Source organism: Nelusetta ayraudi, unplaced genomic scaffold, assembly GCF_046127955.1.
Source record: "Nelusetta ayraudi isolate G7.1 ecotype Tasmania unplaced genomic scaffold, CSIRO-AGI_Nayr_v1 ptg000175l, whole genome shotgun sequence".
Taxonomy (NCBI): Eukaryota; Metazoa; Chordata; class Actinopteri; order Tetraodontiformes; family Monacanthidae; genus Nelusetta; species Nelusetta ayraudi.
Window position 1 is genome coordinate 1,327,501 of NW_027466224.1, and position 15,483 is coordinate 1,342,983.

The window sequence follows — 15,483 nt, forward strand, 5'->3', positions numbered from 1 at the left end:
CTTGAGTGCTCTGGACTGTGACCGAGGTCCTGTGTGAACATCTGGATCAGAGCTGTGCTCCTCTCCATACTAAACTGTTTTATTATTATTATTATTATTATTATTATTATTATTATTATTATTATTATTATTATTATTATTATCATTATCATGAAGCCGAGGTGCTCTAAAGTAATCTCCCTGTCACACTTCATCCACTTCTATATTCACCTCGTCACTCCTGACAACCTGTCCACAACTCCCAGGAAGAGTTTGTTCACAATGTGCTGCACTTTTCTTTTCTTTTCTTTTCTTTTCTTTTCTGTCTTTCTATTTTCTCACAAGGACACAGCAGAAAGGAGACGGCTTGGACTGAAAGTGCAGTCGTAAGTCGCTGTGTGTTGCGCTGTGCCATGATCTGATTCACCCAGGCCATTTAAAGTGCTCCAGCACTCTGATGTTCTCTGTCTGCCAGCGTCTCAGCCCATACACACGCATGCAAGCAGCAGATTCCCCTTCTCTTCTTACTCCATAAGTAGTTTATTTTATTTCTATTCTTCTTTTTTTTTAATCCATATAATTATGTCTTCTCCATCGTTGCCCTCATTATGTTAATTACCCCCAGTGTGGGATAAATAAACGCATTCTAATTCATCTAATCTAATTCTTATTCTAATGTGCAGATGGAAAACAAAGCCGTGTTCAACAGAAGTCACGCATTCAGAGATTCATCAGCTCCAAATGTTAAATTGCAATAACGCAGGCCTTCAAAAAAACCCAACAAAAAAACAATCAGCTGTGTGTGTGTGTGTGTGTGTGTGTGTGTGTGTGTGTGTGTGTGTGTGTGTGTGTGTGTGTGTGTGTGTGTGTGTGTGTGTGTGTGGAATCTACAGGTAGACAAAAAGAGAACCGGGCCCGTCAGCCGGTGTCACGGCACCAGACTGCGACTCAGCCAGACTGCAGCTAATCTTTCCTCATGTAGCTTGCAGCCACTATACTATAGCTACTGCTAATCTCCTAGCCCGCAGCATTAGCCCATGCTAAAGCTAATCTCTTTTGGTTGTAGCACCGGGCTGACTCTAATCCGCCGTTGTGTAGCCGTGCTAATGCTAATCCTGCTGTCAGTCAGGGAGGGAGGGGGGGAGGGAGGGGGGGATGCGCTGACCTGCGGGGGAGGGGAGAGGAAGAGAGGAGCAACACCTGTCCATCCCTCCACTCTTCCTCCTCCTCCGCCTCTGCTTCAACCTTTCTACTTTATTGTTTTTTTTTTTCCTGCATCCGGTCCCTCGACCTTTCGCACTTGACCCCGTTTCTTCTCATGTTTACATCCCGCTGTTTCTATTTCACTGTAATGCTGTTAATCTGCAATCCTAATCCACTGCACAGAGCCCTGCTCTCCCAGTTAAATCCCAACTCATAGACATTATATGGAGAGGCCTTTGTTTGCTGTTGTCGATGCTGTACGCATTGTAGCTTTCACTGTTAGCATTGAGTGATGACTCAGTCCTTATCTCACGGGTGTTGCCGTCAACGATGAACCTGCCAGCGAACTGCCTTCCTCCACTGGCTGAGATCTTCCATTGCTTGTCAACACATCTGCCAATCGCGTGGCAGCGACTCGATGGGGCGATGGAGACGGCTCGCTGTGTTCGGAGCGAGCGTCGGAAGGAGGAGGAGGAGGAGTCGGAGTCGGGACTCAGTGACTCTGACTCGGTCTGAGCAGCTCACGAACTGCTTGGCCTCTTCAGGGACCTCCACCGCTGCACCTCCGTCTCCAGGGTTTGCAGCTGGTTCAGTTGGGGGAAATGAATAAAGCAGCGGTGAGCTGCGGCCGCGTGGAGGAAGCGCCCCCCCTTCGCTGTGGCTGATGCAGCTGCGACTTTCGAACCGCCAGGAACGTCTTGTGTACGTTTGTGAATTTCTGACCAATCGGCTGACGGCGTTGACGCACATCTGCAGCTGTTCGTTGAATTGAAGACCAGTGCGGACATAACACCGGTGTTGTGTCGCGCTCCAGTTGCTTTCTTATCGTGTGAGGAAAGAGGAAGAGGAGGTTAACGCACTGAAAAGACTCACATCGCCCCCTAGTGCTGGGGAGGAGGACACGCTTCTGTCATGTAAACTGGGACGAGAAACTAATTTTGAGCACCGCTCGATAAAGCTGCGCATTTGAAGGCAGTCATTGTCAGGGGTCAGAGGGCACACCGGGTGCTGTGTGTACATATAGACAGTCAGACAGATGGATAGATCGATAGACACCTTTATTAATCCCACAGTGGGGGAAATTGGCATGATTACAGCAACTGTACAGTGCAAAAAAGATGGAAAATGATCTGAATGAAAAGGAAAAAGGGACTAAAAATTAAATATTTGCAGGGGTATAAAAGGGAAAAAAAATCAAACAAGATATTGGCATCTTATGAACCGTGAGCTGTTAGCTGGACACTGACCTTCTCACAAGCACTCTGACTCGTTGACAGGACCCCCCCCCCCCCCCCCCATCCCCCCACTGGGCACCATGGTCAAAGCCAGCAGTTCTCCTCTCCTCTGCTGCCACAGTGGAAGATGATTCCCTCCAGTTGTTCTCTGACGCTGCTTCCTTGTTTCAAAGCCATTTAGATTCCCTTATCTAATCCAGTTGTGCCTTATCAGCACACACTTTCTCATAACACCCCTCCCCAACCCCACCCCCACCCGCCTCGCTTTCTGTTTATTACCGCTCGCCTCTTTGTGTCGTTCATCTTTGCTGCACAAATTGCATCTCTGCTGTGTTTTCCAGCCTTTTTATCACCTTTTGTTTAATGAGGCTGCGCATGATGGAAAAAAAAAAACTAAAACTAAACCATCCAAAGTGAATAGACGCTAAAACGCCCCCTGGAGGCCGCGCAGGGCAATTCAACTTAGTGCTTTCAGACAAAAAAAACAAAAAAAAAGGGAGTTTTAAAATGTTTAGTTGGGCTGCAAGGTTTTGTTTTTTTTTTGTAGGAGAGGGAAGGTGAACAGTCACTCTGAGCCGCCCACGCCACCGCGCTGACTTAAAGAAGGATGTTCAACCTGCGGCTCCTCGTCGGCTGCAATGTATTTCCAGCCTGTGATGTTCGCCGCACTCGGTAAACCAGAAAAAGAAGGGGAAAAAAGACGTGAAGAGGCCTTCCTGTTTATTGTTTCTCTGCACCTACACACACACCCCCCCCCGCCCCACTCCCCACCCACCAACCACCCACCCACCTCTTCAGCTTCAGCTTTTTGTGCTTTGTTGTGTGGTGGGAGATCCTCAGCTGAGCAAACAGCTGCCGGTGAAGCTGCTGCTTTGTGTGGGAAGGCCGAGCGGCGCCGAGGGTTCCGTCGCAGCGCCGGAGGTCCATCCTGAGGCCACGCCGAGCTGCTCCTCCTCCTTCTACTGCTGCTGCTGCTGCTCTGGAGGCTGCAGAGAGGAGGAGGCTCCACACGCCTGACGCACCCACCGTGTTTTGACAGCATTCAGACAGTGAAAATAACCACCACCTGTTGGTTGGTTACTGCAATAACACCTTCAAAACTCCCACTTTTTCCCAATAAGTAGTGTTGCAATCCTGGAGGTTGGTCTTGGTCTCCAGACCACTGTTTAAGGGTCTGGTCTCAGTCTGGGACTGGGAGGACTGGTGATTATTGATCCAGACCAGTGGAGACTCAACCAACACTGTAATAACACGATAATAACAGAAAAGGAATCCAGCCCAGCTGCTGCTGTTCTACACTCTGTTGGTGACACCCAGAGTGACACCCGGACCCCTCACTCCTAGTTCACTTATGTTTTAATGTTATGAAGCAAAGTTGTTTTCCTGACAATGGGTCAAAATATTTGGCAAAGCAGCAAAATGTTGAAGGAAATGATTGAAGGGCACCTTGCTGAGCGGAGATGTTGCTGTTCCACTTAGAAGCAAACTGGGATTAAAAAAAAAGATTCTGCTCATTTTTCCTGTTTGGTTGTTATTTTTCTTTGACATTAAAGTCTTGGTCTGGTCTTGGTCCCGATGCCCTCTGGTCTTGATAATGACCCGGTCTCTCCACCTGCTGGTGATGTGCAGTGCGGCATGAGTGATCGCAGTGAAGAACCTGGCCAGTCGTGCCGGTGATGACGATGGTCTCACCCCACGTTCCAAGTGTCGCGTTTTGTGCATTAGTTTACTTTCCGTTGATCATCTCGTGACCTCCTCTTTTATTTTGAAACCCGTTCCTTCCTCGTGTCCTGAGGGAACGTGTTGGTCTTCCCCACCTTGTGTGCTGAGTCTCCTCCGCCCTCATTGTGTTCACCCGTCCTCATTACCATGTGTATATATAGTCCCTGCCTCTGTCCTCTGCCAGTTTGTCTTGTTTGTGTAACACTGATTCAGCGCCTTCATTGCCGCATCACGCCAACCAGGTCTCCAGTCTTCACTTTGTCTTCAAGTCTTTAGCTCGATGCTTTTGTGCAGTTTGAACTGCTTCCTCTTTGGAGTGATTTTTGGCTTCTTTTTTTTTTTTTGGTTTGGACTTTTGTAAACTCTTCAATTCCATCTTTAGTGTTTGAGTCGTGCTTTTGTGTTCAGACCTTGTCCAGCCCTGACGGATGGATTGACAAGAGTCTCTCCTCTCCTTCCTGTAAATCAACGTGCATTGCAAACACACACACACACACATACAGGTACGACCCGGAACATTAGAACATCCAGTAAAAGTTGTTTTATTTTGGCAATTTAACATAAAAGATGAAAGCAACACATTCTATTGAGTCATTCCACACCAACTGTGCTGATGAAGATTTTCAGCTTAGTAAAGCCACAAAGCCACAAACTCAGAACATTTGAATGCTGTGAAAAGCTTCAGTTTTGTAGCTTCAAAGAGTCCAAAGAATCCCAAACACCTGCGTATTCCTTTATATAATATGTCAAGTTCACCTTTTAAGTTGAATTGCAGAAATACGACAACCTTTTCAGGATACTCTGATGTTCCAGGCAGTACCTGTACACACACACCCTTTCTAAGCACAATCAGATGTGAGACATGAGTTTGATACTGAGATGACTCTGAATATGGGAATAGTTAGTAATAGGAATAGGCTGGGAATAAAGACTAGTTTCTAGTTGTCTGCAGTATGACACTTTCTACCAGGCTGATCTCCAGACTGGGACTGTGGACGTGTTGAAGCAAAGGTAGAGAAGCAGAGGAAGTGGGTGTGAGGGAGGGAGGAGCAGTGACACGAGGGACGGGTGACAGCAAGGCCTGAGGAATACTAATGAATTAATGCTGCAACGCGCTGACATTTCCCTTCTTCTTCCATCTCCGCTCTGCCCCTTGCCCCCCCCTCCCCCACCCCACCCCTCCCCCCTGCAGGTAGGAGGGTGCCCTTGTTAGCTTGTCATCCTGTTGTAACCCTGAGGCTCGCAATGTGACTGGAATGAGAAATCACCGCCGAAGGAGCGTCGCCGTTGAAGGACCCCCAGCCCCGCCCCCCGCCCCCCCACTTCCCCGACAACCTCAGGTAGGAAATCTCTCCTGCTCGCATTCCCCACCGGCTCAAAGGAGCAAAGAATTAACTGGGAATTCCTGGGGAAAAAACATTGGTTTTCAATTTGGTTTGGAAATGAACAACATGTGATGTGACTTCTCCGTGGTGGGGAGGCGGGGGGGGGGTCAGACAAGTTCGTGGCGACAAGGCGGAAGCGTGTTCGCTACTTTGAAGCGTTGTTTTCCACAGTTGTAGCAGGTAAACTTCTGCCATCTAGTGGTCAGATTTAGATTTAGATTGCCGCGCTCATTCCTTTCATCCTCCAACTCCCGATCTTGCCGGTGAACTACAGTGAAAAGTTGGAAACGCTCGAAAAATCCCCGGTTCTTGTCAGGGAAGCGTCACCGAGGGGAAGTTTGTGGACTGGTGTGATCACATCCTGCACTCACGCTGCGGAGCTGAGCTGAGCAGTTGGTGGCGCTGTCAAGCCAGCGCAGTTCACTGGGACAAATTCACACAATTTTCTTGTGTGACTGTGCGAAAGTAATGTGAAAGCAGAAAGTAGCAGAAAGTAAACACGTTTGAAATGCATGCATGATGTGCAACACTAACAATGAGCTGAGTGCTTTGTGTGTTTGTTTCATTTCTGTCTTGCCAAGAAGTCTTGCCAAGAAGTCTTGCCGTGGTTCCACTTTTCAAATGACAATGTAAATTTGTACGAGTACTTTTTGGATTTTTGGATTTCCTTGCTTTTCCTTTGCGTTTCTGAGACCGAAAAAACTCATTTGTGGGATGTTTACACCCACCTGGCAATCACATCTGATTCTGATTGTGATTATCATCGCTTCCTGTGCAATTTACTGGCATTGTGAAAAAACAAAAAGAAAAGAAGCTTCTGCTGGCTGATTTGAAGAAGGCAGACCGAGTGCTGAATGACCTCGCGCTGCCTCGCTGCTCCATTAAAGTTGGATTGGAAAGTCTCATGTGCAGCTTCACCGTATCACCAGATATTGGCTTTCCGTGTCAAGCGTTGACCGAGTTTAATACCGTTTCATTAAAAAGTCTTTTGTCCTCTTGCGTTGGCCGAATGAACCTCAATCGAACACAATTCACATGGTGCTGTTTTCCAGTTTTGTTGCATTCATTTCTAAAGCTTTCCACGCTGAAGTTCGCATCCTTCCTGAAAGCGTGTTCAGTTTACCTCCGCCTGTGCCAGCAGCAGCTCTCTCGCAGCTGACGCAGAACTGGGGAGCAGATCTGGGCCCCTTGCAAGCAGCAAAGGATGAGGAGGAGACGGAAGAAGTGGTTGCAAGCAGTGCACTTGGTGTAGTTTACGGTAGTTTAATTGGGTGCCATTTTCACACATTGAAAGAGGAACAGAGGGCAGCGCTGCAGTCTGATGCCCATCAAGATGCCTTCATGCTGCTCCTCGGTACCTCTGGCAACACTTGAGTTCAACACTGCAGTGTGCTGCCGCCTGCAACACAGCCAGTGACGCGGGTCTGGGTGTCGCCCTTCCACCCAATAGGAAGCCTGGAAGTCTGAGCGTCTTGGCTGGCTGCTGGGGAAAGTGGTTGCTATGGGCTCTGTGTTCCTTGGATGCGTTGAAGATCTCCAGCAGTTGTTGGGGGAGAAAAAAAAAAGTTTTTTTTTACATTTTTTGCTGAACATATTCCATATGTGTTTGTTCATTGTGTGTGTGTGTGTGTGTGTGTGTGAGGCGTCTCAGCAGGACCTGCAGGCTTGTTGGAAGCGCGCAGACACAGTGGGTCTGCTGTGTGTGTCGATGCTCGAGGTGGAACAGACCCTCTGCTGACTCACGCACAGCTGACAGCTCTGCACACCCCCACACACCCCCCCCCCCACACCTCCCCCAAACCCCCGCACCTAAACTAAGCAATCTGCTTGTGGACAGATAGGATTTTCGCAACCCTAAACGTTGACGGTTGGACGTCCAACAAAACAGATGAATGAAGACGAATCTGTTTTGTTTTTTGTTTTTTTTTTGCGTCCTACATGATTTATCGTTCTAAATGAATCCATTCCTTCTGTTCTGACCATTTCAATATCTGCCTTCCGCGTTCGAGCCGCGGCGCCGGCCGTCTCTTCGCCACCGCATTGCGTGCGTGCTCCTCAATAAAATAACCGAGTGCAGCCCCCCCGCGCTTGAGCCAATTTAGCAAACTTATCCAGAGTGACTCACAATGGCGGAGGCTCTCTAAACCGCAGTAAGCTGCAGTTCCTGCGTCACCCGCAGCACAAGTGTCCAAAGAGACGGTAGCTCTAAGAGGATTGTCGGGGGGGGGGGGGGGGGGGGGGCGCTGAAATGGAATAAATATTCCCGTTTCCATAACGAGTCATCCTCTTGCGTGAAATGAGAGCTCAAAGAAGAGATTCAGGGGAACAAATGTGCAATAATTTTGGGTTTTTTTGTTAACACTTTTGAAGTTGGAAGGGTGGGCAAAAAGTCCAGGAAGACTGCAAAGCCGTCACAAGCACAACAGCTAGCCAACGCTTTGACGAGTGTCGTGTGAATAGATGAACAAACTGTGGTTGACAACAATATATTGCAACTCCAAGCATGAGCAATAACTTTCCAGTAAGCTTTTTTTTAGCCTCATTTTCTCCACAGTTGCAGCGTGTAAAATTCTGCCACCTAGTGGTAGGATTTTAGATTGCGGTGTGCTCATCGGTCCCCCCCCGCCCCCCCCCCCCCCTCCTGATCTTGCCGTGCCAGCGGGGTCCTGAAGCGGTGCAGCAGCGTTCCTCCGTCTCTCCCGGTGCTCCCAAACCAGTCGCTCTCCTCTCGCCCTCTCCACCTCCACCTGAATGTAAATTCCAGATCCAGGTGGATCGCCGGTGGCTGAGGCCCCCTGGGAGGCGGCTGGGAATACAATCACCTGCTGCTCCAGGCAGCCCAGGCAGACTCACTCCCCCAACCGGCCAATCACACGGCGGGGAAACGGCCGACCGCAGCTCACATCTTGACGGCGGCCATTAATCTTCAGGAGCTCGACGGTCACCTGATCTTCGTCTGAGGCGGCTGCACATTTTAATAAGGCACCAGACGAGCGGCCTTTAGCTCCCACCCCGTATCTGGTTCCCAGGCTCCATTTACCTGGGTCTGACCTCTGACCCCTCAGCATCCAGATCACATTCCTTTTTCTTTTGCTACGTTCTCCAGGGTATTTTCTTGGAACATATTCATAGCTACGGGATTAGGTCCATACATATATATGTATAAATGTGTATATATATATGTATATGTATATATGTATATGTATATGTATATGTATATATACATATATATATATATGGATCTTTAATCCCGTAGCCATGACATATATAACATATGTATAACGATAATAAAACATCATTTTCTCTATGCCATCATAGCTCCCCAGCCCACACCAGATTAATTACGTGTTAATCAGATTAATCACCATATTAATGAATCAACATTTTCAGTTTTGATTATGACTCCAGGTCACTTTAACTGTGCTCTTCACCTCCTCCTGGTTCCTCCTGGTTCTCTAAATATTGCCAAGTTCAGAGAGGCTCTGTCGTGTTCTGTCGTAGCTAAACGATAATGAAGCTTCGATTGATTGATTGATTGATTGATTGATTGATTGCTTTGCAGTCACTGCTGCTGTACAAGAGTGGAACTTCTCTTCCTCTCTCCTTCCACTCGTCCTCCTCTCTTCCCGTGTTCTGAAAACTCGCCTCTCTCCTCCCTCCCCGATCCTCTGCTTCTCACTCGCTGCCCTCCCTTCTGCTTCAACCCTGCAAGTTATTGTTTGATTTCTTCCCTTTCTCACCCTCTCTCTCTCTCTTTCTCTCTCCAGCAGATGATGATAATAGTATCGGTGGAGGGTTCCACGATCAAAGAGCTGGTGATGAATAATAATTACGAGACAATTACTGCATGGAGAGATAGGACACAGCTGAACACTACACACACACACACACACACACACACACACACACACACACACACAGTAGCGGGTTCATGGAGTTTTAATTTAGCTGTTTTGTGTTGTGAGATATAAATATCGAGCAGCACATGCGCACGCAGGACGCGGCCACTGAGACTCTGAGTCGTGTGCAAGCGTGTGTTGGTCTTCAGTACGCAGATCAGCCGCTCGTCTTCTGTCAGTCTCACTGACTCAACGCCCCAGCGTTTGTGTTTTTGGCCTGAGGACGCCGCTGCGTTTGCTTTGGTTTGGATTTTTTTAGGTCATCTTAAAGTCCGTGCGGCAATTTCATTATTTATTTTTTTTTTTTTACTCCCTTTAACGAGAAAGAAATTCCACATTAAAAAAAACACTCCTGTTTATTTTTTTTTCTTCCAAAATTCATTTTCTGTACTGAGCAAAACTGTGCATAAGTATTACATGAATACAAGCTTGCTGACAGCTGGTGGGTTAGCATCCTCTTCAAGTCTCTTTTTTTATCCTGCATCCACCATTATTAGTGCCACCGGTGTCACAGAACCAAAAAAAAAAAATAACAACAAAAAGCTGTGAGTGGAATCATCGGAAAGTTCGGTGTATTTTTTCCTAAGTCTAAACCAAGATGAATGTTGCTCATTTCCTCTTCTTCCTCTCTCGTTAGCTTCGTCCTGCACGTTGAGCTACATGACAGTCAACGTATGCAAATGAATCTCCTTTCTTGCCAATGCACTACGCAAGAAGGAAGTGATACCTCAGACTGCTTTGAAGGACCGGCACTGCACTGCCAAGTTCCTCCTTGATGTCGGTTCATTTCTAACTTCTACTGACCTCTCTGAAGTTTAGTTTATCCCAGAAATATCACTTGTTATGTATAAAAAAATTAATCAGTCCAGAGCAGCAAAGCAAAGTGCTTGAAAAATAACTAATTTCTTTTTTTTTTTTAATCACCCAATGACGAGCCAGCTTCACTCAACCTGCTGCAGTGAGTGGTGGAGCCATCTACCGTCCTGGCGTTGACACTGCAGGGTTTGATACGGCCAGGAGTCACATGACTGGACATATACAGTGAGGTACAGGAGGACCTTCAGTGTTTCCAGACATCATCTGAATGGTCCTGTTTGAAAAGGAAGCAGCAGTTTAGCCCGGTGTTTGCAGTCGGCACTCGGAGGTCGCCTGCTGCCGACTCCTGCGTTTGGCTCCAATCTGCGACTTTGGAGGAACACACGGAGATGAAAAAGGCCACCGCAGCCTCTTAAACGTGCAATCCAATGCAGTGAGTCAGAGGTCAGAGGTCAGAGTCGTGGCTCCTCCGACAGATGAGTCACAACTCTCTCCGCCATGGAATGATTCACCATTAACGCTGCAGATGAGAGGAGGGCTGATTAGATTGTCTTGCTTTTGTTCTTCAAACGCTGCGAGGGACGGAGAGCCGAATCAACGGAAACCTGTCTTCACTCAGTCTTATCTCCCCTCTTCTCCTTCTCCTTCTCCTTCTGTCTCTCCTCTCCTCCTCCCAGCAGCCATCCGGCTTTTGCCTCCTCCCAGTTCTCACAGTCAGTCACGGTGAAATAAGAACGTTCTGTTCCTGCTTAGATCAGTAACTTGTGTTTAAGTGGATTAACTCTGTTCGGGAGGGTGAGGATGGGGGGGGGGAGTGAGACAGTGGGGGGGAAGAGTGAGAGATGTGTCAACAGACAGGAGGAGGCGCTGTGGTCTGGCTGGAAGATAGCCCCCCCCCGCGTGCTTCCCTCCAGCGGGTTTTGCACTACCGGGTGGCCGGTGGAAAGTACTGCAGGTGCAGAATGTCAGTGGCATGCATCAGTGATCGTATCACCTGATTCAAATAAAGTCCAGGGATCTGCTTCCAGGTCGCCGTGAACAAAGGAAATAAAAGCTGTGTAAAAAATAACTTTCATCCGGAGGGAACGTCAGCTGCTTCCGGAGCTTCAGCGCTATTTATACAACTGTGTTCAGTTAAAGAGGCAATGTGCAACGTTCGGCGTTGTCTGAAGCTGTAGTGGTGCTGTAGTGGTGCTATTAAATGTCCAACGTGTGAATGGCGCATTATGATTGGACGGAATATTTTTTTTACATTAAAGAGGAAAATATAACAAGCACTCTGGACAGCAAACAGCATGGAACAAATGTTGTGTACCTCCATCCTCCTCAAGGTGGCGTCTCACTGGACCCAGAAAAACGACCCATGTGCTTCACGGCATTCAATGGAAACACCTGCCAGTCGCGTAGTCGCAGTGTACGTTGTTGAAATATCGCTTTTATTTTGTAAAGAACTGTAATGGAAGCGCAGCTAGTGACAGGTCGGAGTTGTGTCGTTTTATTTTGACAGGCGTCGGATGAACGAAACAAAGTCTTCAGCAGCGCCAGGGGTCGGTCGGTCGGTCTGTCTCGGACCGTCGCGGACGTGGGATATCTGGGAACAGAAGGCCGCCCTCTGGACTTCCATCAGCATAATTTTTGGCCAACGTTAGCATGTCCCGCTTCCACACGCTAGCAGCATTATATATTCTATCTTGGAACAATGTCCTTGCAGGCAGAGTGGGCGTCCGTCGCTTCGCATAGGACCGAGGAGGGAAAAGCTTTGTTTTAGTTGCTCTCTCGCTCTCTCTCGCTCTCTCTCGCTCTCTCTCTCTCTCTCTCTGTCTCTCTCTCTCACTCTCTCTCTGTCTCTCTCTCCCTCTCTCTCTCCATCTCTCTCTGTCTCGCGCTCTCTCTCTCTCTCTCTGTCTCTCTCTCTCACTCTCTCTCACTCTCTCTCTGTCTCTCTCTCTCGCTCTCTCTCTCTCTCTCTCTCTCTCACTCTCGCTCTCTCTCTCTCTCTCTCTCTGTCTCTCTCTCTCACTCTCTCTCTCTCTGTCTCTCTCTCTCTCTCTCTCTCTCTCACTCTCTCTCTGTCTCTCTCTCCCTCTCTCTCTCCATCTCTCTCTGTCTCGCGCTCTCTCTCTCTCTCCCTCTCTCACTCTCTCTGTCTCTCTCTGTCTCTCTCTCTGTCTCTCTCTCTCGCTCTCTGTCTCTCTCTGTCTCTCTCTCTGTCTCTCTCTCTCGCTCTCTGTCTCTCTCTCCATCTCTCTCTGTCTCGTGCTCTCTCTCTCTCTCCCTCTCTCACTCTCTCTGTCTCTCTCTCTGTCTCTCTCTCTCACTCTCTCTGTCTCTCTCTGTCTCTCTTTCTGTCTCTCTCTCTCGCTCTCTGTCTCTCACTCTCTCTCTGTCTCTCTGTCTCTCACTCTCTCTCTCACTCTCTCTCACTCTCTCTCTGTCTCTCTCTGTGTCTCTCTCTCACTCTCTCTCTGTCTCGCGCTCTCTCTCTCCCTCTCTCTCTCCATCTCTCTCTCGCCCTCTCTCTCCCTCTCTCTCTCCCTCTCTCTCTCCCTCTCTCGGTGAAAAGAACTGCGAGTTGCCACTTTAAATCTAGTGCACTTGGACAATCTGTGATAGCAGTGAGAGCCTCTAAGCCAGTGGTTGCTGGCCACAGCACGTCCTTTAGTCTTTCCAAAGCCAGCTGCTCGGATCAGGGTAGAGTCACCCTCACACATTTGCCCAGGAGCGGCGATATTTGCATCACATTTTCTATTTTTTTTTCTCTCTCTTATTTTTGTAGCAGAATCAGACGCGTTCCCTGTGGGCCCCTGCCAAGGTTTACCTTCTTTATCTCTGTCTTTTTTTTTTTTTTCTACCCTCCTGTGATCCTGTTTGTGGGATTCTTGCACAGGCTCTGAAAGCAGGGGCCCATTTGTGGTATGTGTCAGGTTTGGAATCCAATTTGGTATGCTATCTTCGGATGATTCCTCCCCCCCCCCGGCGCTGCCTTGCAGTCACGTGAGAGACAATAAGGATGAAGGATGAGGCCGGGAAGCCTCGACTCTGAGAGAATTTGTTTGCTCGCAGACGACGGCGAAGTTGTTCTCCGGTATTTGTGGGTCTTCTAGGAAAAGGCGGCTTGGGTGAGATGTATCTTGATCTGTGAGACTGACAACCAAGAAAAACACGTTTACGTTTCTCCCGCTCTTGAGTCAGGACGGACCTCCTTGCAGCCGATGGCTTTCTGCAGAGCTGGTGGTGTTTTAAGAATGTTAACATTCATCAGAGGGACGCGGTGAAATCTCGAGCATTCTGTCGAAGCGGTGAAAGGTAGAATTAAAGAAGATTTGTTCAAATGAAAGGTCCAGTGTTTAAAACGTGGCCCCATTTATGACTTTGCATTGGTAAAAGCTTAACATACAGCCCATTTGGTAGAATGGAAAGCTGTGCAATCAGCACGAGGCACCAATGAGACGAGCGATGGCGTTGTCACATTTAGTGGAGCCAACGGAGGCTCCTGGGGGCCTCCTGGGGGCCTCCAGTCCACCGTCATCCAGGCAGACTGCACGGGAGGCGGCCGCCCGATACACCTCGGCCCCTCTGAAGGGATTAGAGTTCTCATCCAAGCTGAACCCTTGGAGATCCCTCAGGTGGGATCTGTAAAACTCCATTTGGTTTCACAGCTTTGTTGACACTACAACATCAAGAAAATTATATTATTATATATTATTATTATTATTATCATTATTATTATTATTATTATAGTAACAGTAGTATTATAGTAGCAGTAGTAATATTAACATTGCAATTAGAATGTAAAAAGAAACTGAAGAAATGAAAAGCTCTCTAGAACAGATTACCGAGTGCAGCATCATTATTATGGGCTGTCACATTGGAGATAAGTTTTAATTATTAATTCTAGAAGCTCATCTGCCTGCTGAAGATATTAATGCATACATATACCAGGACTGAGTGTGTCAGGGAAGTGTGTCACCCACCTCCATCTCTCATTTCTTTGAGAACTTCCCCTTTGGTCCTCACTCTCCTCCACCTCCTCGTCCTCCACCCACTTTGTTCTTTGGATCCACTCGTAAACTGAAAGTTTCTTTGAAAAGATTCGTAGGTGCTGACACCTGACGGGATCATCGTCGCTCCGCCGTCCTGCAACGCTGGCAGCCATCGTTCGTCCTGCCGTCATGCAGCAAATATGAAGCTAGCGGTGTTCCAATCATGAGATTGAAGATCAAACATTGTTAAATATATGTAAATACCAACATTACAAATGCAAGATCAGATGATTGCTCGTGCTGTTCGAGAGATAAAGGACACATTTATCTCCTTAGCGTTATTAAAAGGCATTTCCATAATTACGGTGAAATGAAGAAGAGTATTGGATTTTTTTTTTTTAGCGTGTAATAATTGCAGCTGAGTGACTCAGATTTCAGGGCACAAATTCTCAAAGATGAGAGGAGACGGTGGAAACTTGAGTCAGAACTTGATTGTGATACAGCAGGGGGGCCTGTTTCAAAGCTGCCCTGCTGTGAAGGCTCTCCGCCCTCCAGGTCATCTGAAGGCTTCTTGTTCTTGTGATCTTTTTTAAAAAAAAAATAATAATAATAAAAAAAAAAGTTGATCATCCGCTCAAACGAGAAATATTGAGGTTTAGCGCAAAGAGTGTACCAAAATAAAATCCCTCACGCGCAAATGAGAGGGAAAGGGGAGATTTGCAAAGTGATTTAATGGCCCGTTAATTTGTTAAAAAAAACAGCGCTAATTGCTTTCACGCTGAGCGGCCGGCCTCCCTTACACACTTCCATGGGTTTGACTCGTGCACGACTTTGCTGTTTCTTTTTTCCCCTTCCACGCAGGCTGCTTAAGCGCCACTGGGATAATATGCATATTTGATGTCTCGCTCCATTTTTGATAGGTGTTTTTCTTTGTGAGCGCAGCGGCTCTGCAGAACCGGCCGCCTCGGGCTTTTACACAGAGTCATAAATGTGTCTGGCTGAGTTATGCGCCGGCCCGGCAGACGGCCTCAGCGCATCAAGGACAAACTTCATCTCCTCACCGGAGGGAGCTTCTCGCTCAAAGTGGGCAGATCTGCTGGAGCCTTTGGCACCGTGACCTGTAGGGGGCGTCGGGCGGGCCTGGAAAAAAAAAAAAAAGTTTTGTTTTTTCCCACTGCGTGTTGCAGTTTGAGGTTCCCTCCTCGGCGAGCTGAAAGGAAAGCCTCTAATTACGTTGCAGCGGGCGGAGGAGGCCTCATTT

At 47.8% G+C, this 15,483-nt stretch overlaps 1 long non-coding RNA gene across 1 annotated transcript in view; it reads left to right on the forward strand.

Annotated features, from left to right (window-relative positions):
* Positions 1 to 5,462, forward strand: part of LOC142880928 (uncharacterized) — a 91,555-nt gene extending 86,093 nt beyond the window's left edge. Inside the window, exon 3 of the long non-coding RNA XR_012925490.1 lies at positions 5,332 to 5,462. This is a non-coding gene — a long non-coding RNA (uncharacterized LOC142880928). The remainder of the gene's footprint in view (positions 1 to 5,331) is intronic.
* Positions 5,463 to 15,483: the final 10,021 nt, after the last annotated feature.